We start from the raw sequence: 17,759 nt of genomic DNA, 5'->3' as shown, positions 1-17,759 counted from the left end.
AAAGCAAAAATCTATTTCAGATGCCTTTGCCAGTTTTACACCATACGAGAAAGGTTCCAAACGGCAGAGAGAAATCACAGATTCAATAACATTTCACGTCGCCAAAGACATGGTACCAATTAACACGGTTACCAAAGAGGGTTGTAAAAACATGATCCGGTCTCTTGACAAGAGGTATGTAATGCCATCACGCAACTATTTTTCTCAAGTTGCCATCCCAGAGTTGTACGAGAAATGCAAGGCACAATTTGAAACAGAGCTGTCACAAGTGGAATATTATACAGCAACAACGGACTTGTGGTCCTGCCGGACAACAGAGCCCTACATAAGTCTGACCGTACACTTTATTAATCAGGACTTCCACCTGAAAAGTCGCTGTTTGCAAACTGCATTTTTCCCAGTGGATCATACATACCTCCTGTATTTTTTCACATCGCAATATATATCGCAGAAAAACAAAATATCGCAATGTCAGTTATTTCCAATATCGTGCAACCCTAGCGCCAACTGCAAAGTTGGTGGAGGAGGAATAATGGTCTGGGGCTGTTTTTCATGGTTTGGGCTAGGCCCCTTAATTCCAGTGAAGGGAAATCTTAACGCTACAACTTACAATTACATTCTAGATGATTGTGCTTCCAACTTTGTGGCAACAGTTTGGGGAAGGCCCTTTCCTGTATCAGCATGACAATGCCCCCGTGCACAAAGCGAGATCTATGGAAAAATGGTTTGTCGAGATCAGTGTGGAAGAACTTGACTGGCTGCAGACAGCCCTGACCTCAACCACATCGAACACCTTTGGGATGATTTGGACCGCCGACTGCGAGCCAGGCCTAATCGCCCAACCTCACTAATGCTCATGGCTGAATGGAAGCAAGTCCCCGCAGCAATGTTCCAACATCTAGTGGAAAGCCTTCCCAGAAGAGTGGAGGCTGTTATAGCAGCAAAGGTAGGTGGGACCAACTCCATATTAATGCCCATGATTTTGTAATGAGATGTTTGATGAGCAGGTGTTTAATAAAAAGCATGAGCTGGCGCACACCCAGAGCACATTATTTAGTGTAGAGGTGCTGACTAACAGAGAATAAACTGTAAGCTATAAAAATAAATAAAGAGAGTCGCACACTATGTATAACGAGCAGGTGTCCAAATACTTTTGGTCATGTAGTTTATCTACCTCCATCACTCCAGTATCCCTGCACATTGGAAATATGGTATTGGAACTGACCCTGTATATAGCTAGCTTACATCTCATGTTCTTATTTCGTGTGTGTTTTTGTACTATGTTATTTTTAGTACTACATTTATATTGATTACTGCATTGTTGGGTTGAAAGCTTGCAAAAAAGGCATTTCACTGTACTTGTGCACATGACATTACAACTTGAAACTACTTGTACGTCACTAGGTAGGTAACACTGCTTATTCGTTGATTTGAGATAGACGACCATATCGAATAAAATCAGCTGCACTTCTGTCTATAATAACAACTGGATTCCTTGGTTGTCAATGGAAGGATCTGCATGCAGTACTGTCTTGAGGTTGAATGCATAAGAAACATGACAAAAACCACACCAAGAGTTGTGCATAGTTATTGAGAAAATATATTGCAATTCATGGTTATAACAAACGCTGGACTCTCCTCATGTCCTATCAAGAGCCATAACACGTGTGGTTCTCCAATTTAAGTTTTGGAGAACTACTGGGTGTGCAAGCCTTTATTCCAGCCCATCACCAATACCTGATTAAAATTGTCAACCAATCATGCATCTTCAGTCTGGGCCATAACTTGCAAAGTCAGGTGTTACTAAAGGCGTGGAATGAAAGCATGTACACCAAATATCCTGGACTGGAGTTGAAGAACGTTCAGGCTCTATTATGCTTATGTCAAAACCCATAGGTGCAGTTCAAGAGTGGTCATTGGGATTGAACGTACGTTGTTCAAAGCTCTGTAAACACACAACTTTTTGACAGCATCATTTGATAGTCACAACCCTGCCAAACACTGATATTGTTTGATCTTCTTGAGTAAGTAGCCAAACCATAGGGTTAAAGTCTCATATTAAAACTGAAATTTAAATGCTGAATTGGCGGCCGTTAAGTTGAATTCAAGTACGAAATTGTTTTAGCGAAAAGCGGCGCTCTTCAAAGGCCATATTAGCATCAAAATTATAACAAACCGAGCGCTCTACGGTGACATGATTGGCCACACGGAAATCTTGAAGGTGGCTGGTTCTCTCTGCACGTCTGAAAACACACAACTATGAGTAAAATGTCGAGATATACATTACAACTTACCTTTTATAAACTAGAAGTTTAGATGTATTTCCTTCATGACCTTTAAAGCCATATGAGAAATGTAATACTTTCGTTTAGTATAAGTGGGGTTGGGGGTATAGCTAACTCGTTCATCCACCAATTCAAAAATATGGGGGAAATGACCGGTGCACTTTCGGCGCCTCAAAACCATACATAAAACTGTTATATCCCTTTATGTATTCTTCAGTTTCTTGGCTTCTTAAAAAGTACGTCAACCAGTGAACATTACTACTCTCCCTTCGACCACCAAGATTCACTTTCCACTGGAAAACGCATAAAAATGATAAAATACATCTCATTCGTTTCTTCAATTATTCGCAGCAAAATGATTCCAATTAAAATAGATCCACAACTTGAAAAATCCCACAAAAGGTTTGTAAAAGCTTTAAAACTATCGAGAGAAAAGAAAACGCTTACGGAATTGATGCAATTCTCTTTTTCCTTTCCAGCTTCCAGACAACTTAAACCAGTATTAAATCCAACAAGAAACTTTATCCAAGGATTTCATATGGATAAGATGATTGATATAATTTTTTCCGTTGAAACATTCCTGTCAAAATACAGAAAATGTATAAGTTTTCTTCTAAAAATGTGAAATTTAAAGTTGACGCTTTACTCCATCATGGTGGCCATGTTTAGGATAGACCTGAGCACTGCCTGTCAACGTTTGTCGCGGAAATAGGTCCAATTAAACATGAAGTAAGACGTGTTAGATCAAATAATGGTCCAACAGGAATAAACCATGTATAAAAAAATAAGCTTATACAAAGGTATAAATAAAAACAAATGTAAATTGTAGCGTTTTGTGTCAGACCGCGTAATACATGTTATGAAAAAACTCTCACTGACCCTGCGGAATGATACATTGGAGCACTATCCAGGTAAAGAGACTTCTCAGTCATCAGCCAAGAACTCTCAAAACATGGATCTGGAGTTCTTAAATAGAGTGGATGGGATTCTATTCGCCTAGCCGTGCATTCTCTCAATTTCGATTAATATCTGCTGGTTTTGTTCAACAGTGCACAGAGGCAACATAACTGTTATTTTGTGTTAAGTTATTATGGTTGCAGACAAGTCAGTAAATTGTTTTATATCTATTGCTACAACAGTCCTTATTCTCAGAGTTATCACATTGTGGAATAGATTATTATTGGTAATGTCTATTGCTAAATGACATTAATTTGAAATACAAAACATAAACTGTCTACTCTACTAGCTGGCAGGAATGCATAACATAATTAATTGCATTTTGTCTTATACTACAGAAACGTATTAGGATACTAGGGCGGCAGGTAGCTTAGTGGTTAAGAGCATAGTACCAGTAACCGAAAGGTCGCTGGTTCTAATCCCCGAGCCGACTAGGTGAAAAATCTGTCGATGTGCCCTTGAGCAAGGCACTTAACCCTAATTGCTCTGGATAAGAGCGTCTGCTAAATGACAAAAAATAAAAATAAAAATAACTGTGGGAGTTCTGATAGAGTTATGAAGAGTGTACATGGCATAACATATTATAAGTTGATTATTAAACATTAAGGTATCACACACACACTTATAGCACGGTATAAGGCATCCATTTATTTTTAGTAAAATTACATTAAATCACCATGCATCAACTTCCTTTAGGGGACAAATAAGGCTTCCCATACATTCAACATCCGCCAAAGATACTATAGTGTTACTATATCCATTGATTCTGCTCAGCCCTTTTCGTTAGATTTATTTTTCTCACTGATTAGTGGGATGCTCTCTGAGGGTCAAGGATGGGATGGAGGAAGTCCAGACTGGTCCAGGTGCAGGAGGAAATGAGCTTCATGGGTTGAAAGAGGTTCCACTGTCTAATAGGACAGTGCTTCACTGATTCGCTGAGTCCCACAGAGCTCACTTATATCCTCCTTTTATGTCCTCAGTTGTGTGTGTGTGCATTTGTGTCAATGAAAGTGTGCTTCTTCTCTACCATGAGAGCCCGTCTAAGTGTGTTGAGTGGGGGTAGGACTCAAACAGTTCACAGTGTTTTGTTGTTGTTTTCTGTGGGTTAGGAGAATATTCCATCAAAGTTCCACCAAACATACACAGAACATGGTTGCCATGTTCTCAGAATATAAGATATTAATGTTCTATACATGTTTCATGGGAGCGTTGCAAGAACATTCATGTGTCCAGTTTTCTGTGGGTTAGGAGAATATTCCATCAACGTCCCACCAACGTACAGAGAACATGGTTGCCATGTTCTCAAAACATGAGATATTATTGTTCTAGACACTTTTCATGGGAACGTTGGAAGAACATTTATGTGTCCAAAGAAATATTAATTACACAGCCAGTCAAGGCCCTGGTTGGTGAACCACTGATAGCTCCTGTGTCTGTTGGCAAGGATACTCACACAGTGCTTTTAACATACAGTGTTATCTATGGTTCACATGGGTGGAGTTCTGGGTGGGGAATGACCAATGGGTGGGTTTCCCTGTGGGTCCTGCTTTTTGTTACACATCCATGGGCTTATCAACACTAAAGATAACAATGAGATCATTAATAGTACATTCTTTTTTTTTTACAATGGCAAAGCTAGCTATTCTGTCTTGGAATCTGAAAGTCCTAAACTATCCTATTAGATGTTCCAGCTGTCTTGATATCCTAGCAAGAAGCCATGTTGATATAGCAAGTGCTCCAAGATACACACCTGCTTCAAAAGGACTAACATAGAATAGAGAACCATTTGTACGAACTGGCTGCTTTTTCATCAGCCCCAAACGAAACTAAAGGTATTTTTATAATGATATATATAAAACTCAAAACTACCATCTTGGGTAAAGGCGAAGACCAAGAAGGAAGAATCACTTTCCTTAAATGTATCCATAATGGAAAAAAATGTGCCTTTATTTATGTGTATGCTCCAAATTCCTATGATCCTAAGTTTTTGGATTCTCTGAACATATTATTTGAATTAACTTAATCCATTTCGTTATTGGGACAGGCATGAATGACATTTTGGACATGCGGGACAAATTTAAGACTGACTACTATCCACACATAACCAAGGCTCTCCAGCACACTGTATACTCTCTGATTACAACCTCATTGATGCCTGGCAAGCACTTAATCCTAAAGCAAAAGAGTACATTTTGTACTCATACAGACAATAACCATTCTCACAAATCGATTTCATACTATTATCTACACCTCTATTTTCATTAATCAAGAAAATATAAATTCGCCATGAGCTTGTCTGACCACCATGCTTACTACTGCCAACTTCTAATTTTTGAATCTCCTAAAAAAGCCACAAGATGACGTTTAAACGTTTCATTACTACAAAATCCTACATTCTGTGAACAATTTAAAATTGAACTAAATTAAAATTCAGTCGATGACCCCCGGATTGTTAGGGATGCCACCAAAGGTTTTATAAAAAATTATGCTACTGCATTTGAATCTAGGTTGAATAACTATTAAAGAAATGTTGTTAACTGTGTAAGAGCATTCTCAGAAAACATTATTTTCAGACCAGGTAGCTATTAGTCTTTCCAAAGTCAAGACAGATCTTAATTTATTGATTAGACAGAGAGCAGAATTTGCCATCCATCAAGTAGGAGCGGCAGGTAGCGTAGTGGGTAAGAGTGTTGTGCCAGTAACCGAAAGGTCGCTGGTTCTAATCCCCGAGCCGACTAGGTGAAAAATCTGTCGATGTGCCCTTAAGCAAGGCACTTAACCCTAATTGCTCCTGTAAATCGCTCTGGATTAGAGCGTCTGCTAAATGACTAAAATGTAAATGTAGGACTCAGCCATTACTTCCATGGTAATCGTCCCAGTTGTTTACTGGCCAACAAGCTACACAGTAATGATCAGCTGATAAATATTTTATTTTATTTATTAGGATCTCCATTAGCCGACACCAATAGCGACAGCTAGTCTTACTAGGTTCCGACATATAACCAAAAAGACATTACAGACAAAATACTTTACAATTTACATATATTTAAAAACATTAACATGTATTAGTTACACATATATGTCAGTACATATGGTGCCTTGCAAAAGTATTCATCCCCCTTGGCGTTTTTCCTATTTTGTTGCATTACAACCTGTAATTTAAATGGATTTTTATTTGGATTTCATGTAATGGACATACAAAAAAGAGTCCAAACTGGAAAAGTGAAATGAAAATAATTACTTGTTTCAAATAATTATAAAAAAATAAATACCTGAAAAGTAGTGCGTGCATATGTATTCACCCCCTTTTCTATGAAGCCCCTAAATAAGATCTGGTGCAACAAATTATCTTCAGAAGTCACATTATTAGTTAAATAAAGTCCACCTGTGTGCAATCTAAGTGTTACCTGATCTGTCACATGATCTCAGTATGTATACACCTGTTCAGAAAGGCCCCAGAGTCTGCAACACCACTAAGCAAGGGGCACCACCAAGCAAGCAGCACCATAAAGACCAAGGAGCTCTCCAAACAGGTCAGGGACAAAGTTGTGGAGAAGTACAGATCAGGGTTGGGTTATAAAAAAATATCAGAAACTTTGAACATCCCACAGAGCACCATTAAATCCATTATTAAAAATGGAAAGAATATGGCACCACAACAAACCTGCCAAGAGAGGGCCACCCACCAAAACTCACGGACCAGGCAAGGAGGGCATTAATCAGAGAGGCAACAAAGAGACCAAAGATAACCCTGAAGGAGCTGCAAAGCTCCGCAGCAGAGATTGGAGTATCTGTCCATGGGACCACTTTAAGCCATACATCCACAGAGCTGGGCTTTACGGAAGAGTGGCCAGAAAAAAGCCATTGCTTAAAGAAATAAATAAGCAAACACGTTTGGTGTTCGCCAAAAGGCATGTGGGAGACTCCCCAAACATATGGAAGAAGGTACTCTGGTCAGATGAGACTAAAAATGAGCTTTTTGGCCATCAAGGAAAATGCTATATCTGGCGCAAACCCAACACCTCTCATCACCCTGAGAACACCATCCCCACAGTGAAGCATGGTGGTGGCAGCATCATGCTGTGGGGATGTTTTTCATCGGCAGGGACTGGGAAACTGGTCAGAATTGAAGGAATGATGGATGGCGCTAAATACAGGGACATTTTTGAGGGAAACCTGTTTCAGTCTTCCAGAGATTTGAGACTGGGACAGAGGTTCACCTTCCAGCAGGACAATGACCCTAAGCATACTGCTAAAGCAACAGTCCAGTGGTTTAAGGGGAAACATTTAAATGTCTTGGAATTGCCTAGTCAAAGCCCAGACCTCAATCCAATTGAGAATCTGTGGTATGACTTAAAGATTGCTGTACACCAGCGGAACCCATCCAACTTGAAGGAGCTGGAACAGTTTTGCCTTGAAGAATGGGTAAAAGTCCCAGTGGCTAGATGTGCCATGCTTATAGAGACATACCCCAAGAGACTTGCAGCTGTAATTGCTGCAAAAGGTGGCTCTACAAAGTATTGACTTTGGGGGGGGGGGGGGGGGTGATTAGTTATGCATGTTCAAGTTTTCAGTTTTGTTGGTCTTATTTTTTGTTTGTTTCACAAGAAAAAATATTTTGCATTTTCTAAGTGTTAGGCATGTTGTGTAAATCAAATGATACAAATCCCCCAAAAATCAATTTTAAGTCCTTAATTTTTTTATTCTCGATCTTGTCTCATCGCTGCAACTCCCCAACGGGCGGCGAAGGTCGAGTCATGCGTCCTCCGAAACATGCCCCGCTTCTTAACACCCACGTGTTTAACCCGGAAGCCAGCCGCACCAATGTGTCAGAGGAAACACTTGACCTGATGACCGAGGTCAGCCTGCAGGCACCTGGCCCGCCACAAGGAGTCGCTGGAGCGCAATGAGCCAAGTAAAGCTCCCCCGGCCAAACCCTCCCCTAACCCGGACGACGCTGGGCCAGTTGTGCACTGCCCTATGGGACTCCAGATCACGGCCGGTTGTGACTACTCGGGAGGTCCCCACTAAGTCCTTTCTAAAATAATTAAGAACTCCTCTTCTCTCAACAGAGGAAGCCACCTTGCTGGGAGCCCAAATCTCTCTCAATTAACTCAAAAGGGTATTGGATAGCATGATTACAGGCAAATTTACATTTTAGTCATTTAGCAGACGCTCTTATCCAGAGCGACTTACAGTTAGTGAATACATATTTTTTTATACTGGCCCCCCGTGGGAATCGAACCCACAACCCTGGCGTTGAAAACGCCATGCTCTATCAACTGAGCTACATCCCTGCCGGCCATTCCCTCCCCTACCCTGGACGACAAATCACCTGGATGGGATGGTATTCCTCCTGAGGTCTATTTTAAAATGTTGGAATCAATTAGGTCCACCATTGCTCAAAATTATTAATACAGCCAGCCGTTCACAAAGGTTCATTTCGGAGAGATGTGCATACAGCATTCATTTTGATTTTATTCAAAAAAGGTAAGGATGCCACCCAGTGTTCTCTATCTTTGAATAACACAGATATTAAACAGTTTTCCTGTCACGCCTACCCCTGCTCCATCCCTCCAGCACTCGACGTCGCCTGTCTACTAACTACCAGTCCTGGCAACCCCCATGCACACACCTGGCAACCATCATTACGCACACCTTCTCCCCATAGTTAAGCACACCTGGACTTCATCACCACCCTGATTACTCTCCCTTCTCATAGCCCTCACCAACCTCAGTCATCAGGCAGTATTGGTTCTGTTTTCATGTCCAGACGCTGCGCTTGGTTTTTAACGCGCTATGTAGTTATTATTGAACTTACCATCTGCATCTACTTCCTGACTCCCTGTCAGGAAGTTACATTAAAAAATGTTATCGTCCCTTCTCGAGACAGACCAAAGCGGGTTTGTTAAAGTGTTTATCCTCGGATAACCTCCGTAGACTATTACATATCTTAGATGCTTCATCCGGAAAGAGCTTTTGATAGACTAGGGTCATATCTCTGGTCTGTTTTGGAACATATGGGAATTGGCTCCAATTTCATTCATATGATTAAAATACTATATTGCAATCCCTCAGGCATAGTTATGAGGCAATATCTGCTCTGCTCAGTTCAGAATCACTAGAAGCAGCAGACAAGGCGATCACTTTTTTCTTATTCTCCATGGAAGCGCTGGCCCAGGCAATTCATCAATCGAAGGAAATAAAACACATTTTACTAAAATCTACTTATCACTTCATCTCATTATACGCAGATGATATTTTACTATATCTACACAATGTTTCTTAATCGCTCCCAAACGCATTGAAGATAAATTCAGCTTCTTAAGTTAGAAAATGAATCTAACCATATCAGCTCTACTGCCTCTCAAGACCCCGATGGAGGACTCCATCTCTATTTATGGAATCCTAAATATTGCCCATTTTAAATATTTGAGATAGATATATTTACTTCCTTAGATAAAACCATCAATTCAATCCGACCTCAGTAGATCGAATAATATATGCAGTTGCTTTAACCAGGAGAAAATCTATTGTCAAAATGAATATATTGACACGGCTGAATTTCTGTAGTTCAATACGTCCTATGGCTCCCCTTTCTGGCTATTGGGATAATATTCATAGTACGGATTCAAAATGTATATGGCAAGGTAAACGATCCCGGATAAAATTAACACAATTAAAAAGAGTGAAAGATGTAGGAGGACTATCCATACCAAACTTTAAATTGTATTTCCAGGCAGTAGCATTTCGCCCCATTCTAAATTGGTTTAAACATGATTCTTCTGCCCTCTTGCTGAGTATATAGAGAAATGTGGTGTCTTCAATTGCCCTGGAAGAGGTGGTCTTCACTTATAAATTATATCCCTTGAACAATGTAAACTACGCATTGGTCCTATTATTGCGCACACAATTTCTATTTGTTACAAAATTGAAAAACAATGTAACTGGGAATTAAAATGGCATGCCCATACTCCAATATTTCACAATAATGCCTTGTGATCTGGAGGGCGGCCTTTTGCATACCCCCAATGGTCCAAATGTGGAATCCGTACCCTTACCGATATCATGGACAGTAATGGTTTGAGAACATTCCAAGATTTGAAAGATATATACACATTACCAAGCAATTCCTTTTTTCTATATTTACAATTTAAGTCAGCTATGATGGCCTATGGAGTCCCTTGGGAAACCCAACTACCGAACCATCCAATGATGGGATTTATAAATAGATTATCAGGGCTCCTGAAAGGACTGATCTCTGTAATATATCAACTACTTTTGGAAAGCTCATTCTGAGCTAGCCTTTACAAAACTATGGTCCACAGAGCTAATTGAATCTGAACAACCCTTTAACTGGAACAGAATATGGAAAAATATGACCTTGGCATTCCGTAATCCGAACCATCAATTTTTACATGTTATTACATTTGTTCACAGACTGTATTTAACACCAAGGAAATGTTTTAAAATGAAATTGGCACCAACTCCCAACTGTTCACTTTGTGTGTGTGTGTGTGTGTGTGTGTGTGTGTGTGTGTGTGTGTGTGTGTGTGTGTGTGTGTGTGTGTGTGTGTGTGTGTGTGTGTGTGTGTGTGTGTGTGTGTGTGTGTGTGTGATGGGTGGGTGGGGTGGGGTTCTCATCTTTCATGCATTTCTGGAACTACCATCTTTGTGCCGTTGTGCACAACCTCCAGATTATCTTTCACACATTTCTGTAACTACCATCTTTGTGCCTTTGTGCACAACCTCCAGATTATTTTCATGTTCGATGTGGTGTTTCTGGATGAAGAGATCACTGCTGAGTTTGCATTTGACTAAAATGTTCTCTTTCTTCCCTCGATTAATTCAAAAATAATGGCAGCATTTCCACAAGGAAAATATTAAGCGGTATAACAACACAGCTGCCATCTTTCTTAGATTTTTGGCTTTATGATAGCCTATTGGAAACGGGTTAGCCTAAACGATGAATGCCATTAGCATGAGACAAGGCTTTAAAAATATGTGACAAGGCTTTAAAAATATGTAACACGCTTGTAGAGATATGCTTCTGAAAGTAATATACGGGTTACTTGGAAAAGTAACTAATAATATTACAATATTTGAAGACAGTAACTTGGTATATTACTCCACTACTCATTAAAGTAAAATATTACCCCCAACACTGGTCCCAAGTGATTCTGTTGCAAATTGTTGTTGTTGTTGTTCACATTAAAACTTGAAGATGGAACTCTGTGTTGTGTACTGTTTTGGTATAACTGGCATCATCATTGCTTAAATGCCAAATGTGAGAGACATGCTACTGTAAATAGACACATTTCTGATATTCTGAGAATATGGCCACCATGTTCTGAGTACGTTTCTGTCTGAACACTACCACCTGGGCCATGCTTCAGAAACACATTAGGAATGTTCCAGATAGAAATGCAATGATGAGAGCTGATGTGATTCCTTATCAGAGACACGTTTGTTCTACATGGTACTGCATATGTGGTGTGGATTTCAGAAAGATGATAGAGTTCTCTTTGAGATGCTCATCTATCTAGAATTCTACAGATTCCCATCTTTCAATGAGAAACTCATTTTAATTAGATCATTAAGGTGTGTTGTAACTGTTGCCAAATAATTACATTAACATATACTGCTAAAAAGGTGAGAGTAGGGTAACTTACTTAGTGGGTCTCAAACCAGGCCACCAGCACCAATGACAAACACCCTAACCACTGTCCCAATAAGGGATATCTCTAGAGCATCTGCTTATTGGGCCAGTATAGTTAGGCCCTGTCCTGAAGAAACCCTAACCCCTCCTCCCTGCACTTGTGTAGATCTGAAACAACTTGATAGGTGTAAGCAATAGGGTGAATACACTTTGAAGTAAATCTCAGCTCTGTTAAAAGTACACTCAATAAATACTTGCGTTGATCATAGTGATCCAGGAATATCTTTAAAACAGGTTAATATGCCCTACCAACATTAGACAACTATACAGAAAGCCCTTAAATTGTTGAAATAAATAAATCAAATAAATGATGAGAGAATAGTCAAATGAAGTGATAACTGACACAACCATGGTGGTGTAGCAGGAAGACCTGAATGCTGTGAACCAAGAGGTTGTGAGTTCAAATCCCAGGGGAGAACATGTTGAATAATAATAATTGTGTAAATGAACATAATCGTGTGTCAAACATAGAAAACACTGTATGTTAAAAGCACTGTGAACATCCCTAATGTTGCCAAGAGACAAAAAAAGTTGTGAATGGTTCACAAATCAGGGCCTTGATGGGCTTGGCAATACTAACAAGGTGTAATGAAATAAAACATTTTGGGATACATTTTATTTGGGACCATCAGGCGACGTCCTAACAACTGATACACAGAAATGTTCTTGCTTGGTGGGACGTTGATGGGATATTGTCCTAACCCTCAGAAAATTGGACACAGGAATGTTCTTGCAACGTTCTCATGAAACATGTCTAGAACATTAATATCTTATATTCTTAGAACATGGCAACCATGTTCTGTGTATGTTTGGTGGAACGTTGATGGAATATTCTCTTAACCCTTAGAAAACTGGACACGTGAAAGTTCTTACAACGTCCCATAAAACGTGTCAATAAAATTCATGTTTTATATTCTGAGAACATTGTAACCATGTTCAAGATAAGTTCTGCTTGACATAACTTTAACACCAAAACATGCTAAAAAGGTTCTCAGAAAGTTTTTGCTAACAGAGATAGAATGTTCCCCTAACTAACAGAAAACTGGACACTCAACCATTAGGGTAACATTACGGGTAACATTACAAAAACTTTCTCTCTCCCTAAAATTGTTAGCTGGGTTTGTTGCAATTATACAGCCCAGCTCAAGCTACAGGTTCATTCGAATGTTACGTTTTGCCATCCCAAATAATTTCTAATTAATTCAGGGAGGTGATATTTTGATACAATATGGGATTCATTTTGAATTGCTAATGCGAGGCATTCTTCTTTCAAGCTCAATTGTATATACCTTGAAGGGGACCGCGCCGCTCTCTTCCCTGTCATATTATGCAATCCTAATGGAGCCCCGTCTCCCTATACAACCCAAGCCCTTTGAAACCTGAGAATTGAAAAGAACAAAATATTCATAATTGAACATGCGCCAATCTATTGGTCTTAATTAGCCCTTCTTTGTGTCACATTCTGCAGTGGTTTAACATTTGAGAGACTTGGACCAGTGGAGGCTACTGAGGGGAGAACGGCTCATAATAATGGCTGGAACTGAGAGAATGGAATGGCATCTAACCATGTGTTTGATTTATTTGATACCGTTCAACTTATTCTGTTCCAGCCATTACCACAAACCCGTCCTCCCCAATTAACGTGCCACCAACCTCCTGTGACTTGGACAATACATTTACAAATTACCCCAGCTGGAGTTCTTCTGCTGAAGCAACCCTGTGGTTACCACTGGCTCACACCCGCCAGATAGCCTAGCTTAGGCAGTGGCTAGTAGAATATACTGATTGTATTCTTTGTGTATCCATCCTCACAAATGTCAACTTTTACTCTGCGTTGATACATGACTGCAGTGAGGTTTTATTCATGAAACATTAACACCATGGTAACTTCGGTCCTTTGTACCTACAGTATATAAGTTGGTAGAGCATGATGCTTGTACGCCAGGGTAGTGGGTTCAAATCCTAGGACCACCCATACATAAAATGTATGCATGCATGACCGTAGGATGCTGTGGATAAAAGTGTCTGCTAAACGGCATATAATATATTGCAACTTTGCCATCTGTTATTATTTTTAAAACAGTCAGTAATTGCAGAGATGGAAAGACGAATGAATGCCACATAGGAGACTAAAGACCATTCACTTTGGATTTCATGGAGTTAGGTTAGGTGGCAACTTCCATTATGTTTTACCTTATATTATACTATTTCTCAAAGCCTAAATAAAACATACACACACATACACACCATACCCACTTGTCTTACAACTAAACACACAGCCAAATAATGAACTAAGAATCATTGGTCTCATGTCTTCTAATTAGGGATATGTTGTTGAACAATTCTACTTCTTAATCCCAGGCTTGGACTACTAAATGATATCATTCAGAACCATAAGTCCTCCCCAGGCATCAAGCCTTTTGTTAACTGCTGAAGAACAAACAGAAAATCAACAGCAATAAATAAATCAATTAAGAGGAACTGTCTCCTATTTGTGCACCGCTAGGCATTCATTTGGTTTTCTGAACCAAAGTTAAAGACTGCTGTGCTGTCGTGGTCTTTGAGGCTGCCGGTTTATTGTGGGCATGGGGACCCTGTTACAATCAGTAGGTAAACAAATTGATAATTTGGGGTTCGGGTCCATTTTATATTGAGCCTGTGTGGCATAATCCATTTTATTTTGAGCCTGTGTGGCATAATTCATTTGATATTGAGCCTGTGTGGCATCATGTAACGTGCATTACATAAAAATAGATTGATAGCTTGTGCCGACAAAATGTATTCACATTTTCTGAAAAAGGATTGAGCTATCCGGCCTCTGAGTGGGATTTTGTGAACTAGTATTGTTACTGGTGCTTCAGCAAACTAGAATCAAGGTGATGCCTTTACAGCCAAGAGCAACACCTTGTGAATATTGATTATGAAGGAGAGTATGGGTTATTAATGAACATTTCAAACATGTCTGATAATATGAATATGCACAATTGTATCATTCATGCTGAGGGACATTCAAGTTGAAGGCCAGTGTATACAGTGCATTCGGGAAAGTATTCAGACCACTTCACTTTTTCCAAATTTTGTTACGCTACAGCCTTATTCTAAAATGGATGACATTTTTTAAAATTCCCTGATCAATCTACACACAATACCCCATAATGACAAAGCAAAAACACGTTTTTAGATTTTTAAAAACAGAAATACCTTATTTACATAAGTATTCAGACCCTTTGCTATGAGACTCGAAATTAAGCTCAGGTGCATCCTGTTTCCATTGATCATCCTTGAGATGTTTCTACAACTTGATTGAGACAGGATTGTGTCGAGGCACAGATCTGGGGAAGGGTACCAAAAAATGTCTGCAGCATTGAAGGTCCCCAAGAACACAGTGGCCTCCATCATTCTTAAATGGAAGAAGTTTGGAACCACCAAGACTCTTCCTAGAGCTGGCCGCCCGGCCAAACTGAGCAATCGGGGGAGAAGGGCCTTGGTCAGGGAGGTGACCAAAAACCAGATGGTCACGCTGACAGAGCTCCAGAGTTCCTCTCTGTAGATGGGAGAATCTTCCAGAAGGACAACAATCTCTGCAGCACTCCACCAATCAGGCCTTTATGGTAGAGTGGCCAGACGGAAGCCACTCCTCAGTAAAAGGCACATGACAGCCCGCTTGGAGTTTTCCAAAAGGCACCTAAAGACACTCAGACCATGAGAAACAAGATTCTCTGGTCTGATGAAACCAGGATTAAACTCTTTGGCCTGAATGCCAAGCGTCACGTCTGGAGGAAACCTGGCTCGATCTTTACGGTGAAGCATGGTGGTGGCAGCATCATGCTGTGGGGATGCTTTTCAGCGGCAGGGACTGGGAGACTAGTCAGGATCGAGGGAAAGATGAACGGAGCATAGTACAGAGAGATCCTTGATGAAAACCTGCTCCAGAGCGCTCAGGACCTCAGACTGGGGCGAAGGTTCACCTTCCAACAGGACAACGACCCTAAGCACACAGCCAAGACAACGCAGGAGTGGCTTCGGGACAAGTCTCTGAATGTCTTTGAGTGGCCCAGCCAGAGCCCGGACTTGAACCCGATCAAACATCTCTGGAGAGACCTGAAAATAGCTGTTCAGTGATGCTCCCCATCCAACCTGACAAAGCTTGAGAGGATCTGCAGAGAAGAATGGGAGAAACTCCCCAAATACAGGTGTGCCAAACTTGTGGTGTCATACCCAAGAAGACTCGAGGCTGTAATCGCTGCCAAAGGTGCTTCAACAAAGTACTGAGTAAATGGTCTGAATACTTATGGAAATGTAATATTTCTGTTTTTTATTTTAGATACATTTGCAAACATTTCTAAAAACCTGTTTTTACTTTGTCATTATGGGGTATTGTGTGTACATTGATGAGGAATAAAAACAATTTAATCCATTTAAAAATAAGGCTGTAACATAACAAAATGTGGAAAAAGTCAAGGGGTCTGAATACTTTCCGAATGCACTGTATATAAGCCAGCAAATGCTATAAAAAACAACAACACATTCCCAGCTAACAATTATAGGGAGAGAGAACATTTTTGTAATCTTACCCGTAATGTTCCCCTAATGTTTGAGTGTCCAGGCTCTGTCGCTGCCGGCCGCGACCGGGAGACCCATGGGGTGGCGCACAATTGGTCCAGGGTAGGGAGGGTTTGGCCGGCAGGGATGTCCTTGTCCCATCGCGCACTAGCAACCCCTGTGGCGGGCGCAGTGCACGCTGACTCAGTCGCCAGGTGTACAGTGTTTCCTCTGACACATTGGTGCGGCTGGCTTCCGGGTTAAGTGGGCACTGTGTCAAGAAGCAGTGCGGCTCGGTTGGGTTGGGACTCTCGACCTTTGCCTCTCCCGTGTCCGTACAGGGGTTGCAGCAATGGAACAAAGACTGTAACTACCAATTGGATACCATGAAATTGGGGAGAAAAAGCTGCTGAACCTTCTTAGCATGTTTTGGTGTTAAAGTTAGGAGAACATTCCATGAATGTCAAGCAGAATTTATCTAGAAGGTGGTTACAATGTTCTCGCAAAATGCATCACACAGGGATGATTTCTGTATTTTGAATGCTGACAAGCAAAACATTTTGGGACTATGTCAACAATAGACTAATGAAACAAATACCAAAAGATAGTGTTTGGTATTTTCTAGAAGCGTTTTAAGGGACAATGCAAGAACATTCATGTGTCCAGTTTTCTTAGAGTTAGAAGAATATTCCATCAATGTTCAACCAAACATACATAGAACATGGTTGTCATGCTCTCAGAATATACAATTTTAAAGTTTCAAGCTTTTTTTTATGGGGTTTTCGAGCTTCTGAATCTGGCGGGTAAATGCTCAAATAGGCCTAGCTTGTGTATCACTATCACTAGCTATCACTAGCTAACAGGGAAGAAATCTGAGGGCGAGTGCAGAGCGTGACTGGGCCAAGCTAGAGCACCTTGTGAAGTTGCTGGAGCCGTTCGCAATCCACACCGATCAACTTGAAACTGACAGCCAGTTGCTGTCTAATGTTGTGCCGTGCTGTGCCTTCTGAACCTTGAAGCACACTTGCAGTCAACTACTGTTGCAAAACAGTTGGCACAGGTCCAACTGAAGTCACTGCGTGAGTGCTTCGCATGCATACTACCTCCTCTGGCAGCCAACCCCTGCAGCAGCTTGCCAGATGGACCCAGTGTTCCTCTAGCACTTCGCTCAACAGAGATGGAGCCACTGATGAGGGAAGCAGAATATTTTGTACTTCAGCAAATCAGAGAGTACAGCCATGGAGCAGCAGGACCCC

General features: G+C 40.6%; 1 protein-coding gene across 1 annotated transcript in view; it reads right to left on the bottom strand.

Moving 5' to 3' along the window:
* The window catches only part of LOC311099936 (histone-lysine N-methyltransferase 2C-like), a gene marked incomplete at its 3' end in the record, with an annotated part of 100,261 nt that extends 97,114 nt beyond the window's left edge, over positions 1–3,147 (bottom strand). The window contains exon 1 of the mRNA XM_084140653.1: positions 2,295–3,147. The remainder of the gene's footprint in view (positions 1–2,294) is intronic.
* Between the last annotated feature and the right edge of the window lie 14,612 nt (positions 3,148–17,759).

Source organism: Coregonus lavaretus, assembly GCF_964263955.1.
Source record: "Coregonus lavaretus genome assembly, chromosome: 2".
NCBI lineage: Eukaryota > Metazoa > Chordata > Actinopteri > Salmoniformes > Salmonidae > Coregonus > Coregonus lavaretus.
This window is presented reverse-complemented; position numbering and strand designations above follow the sequence as displayed.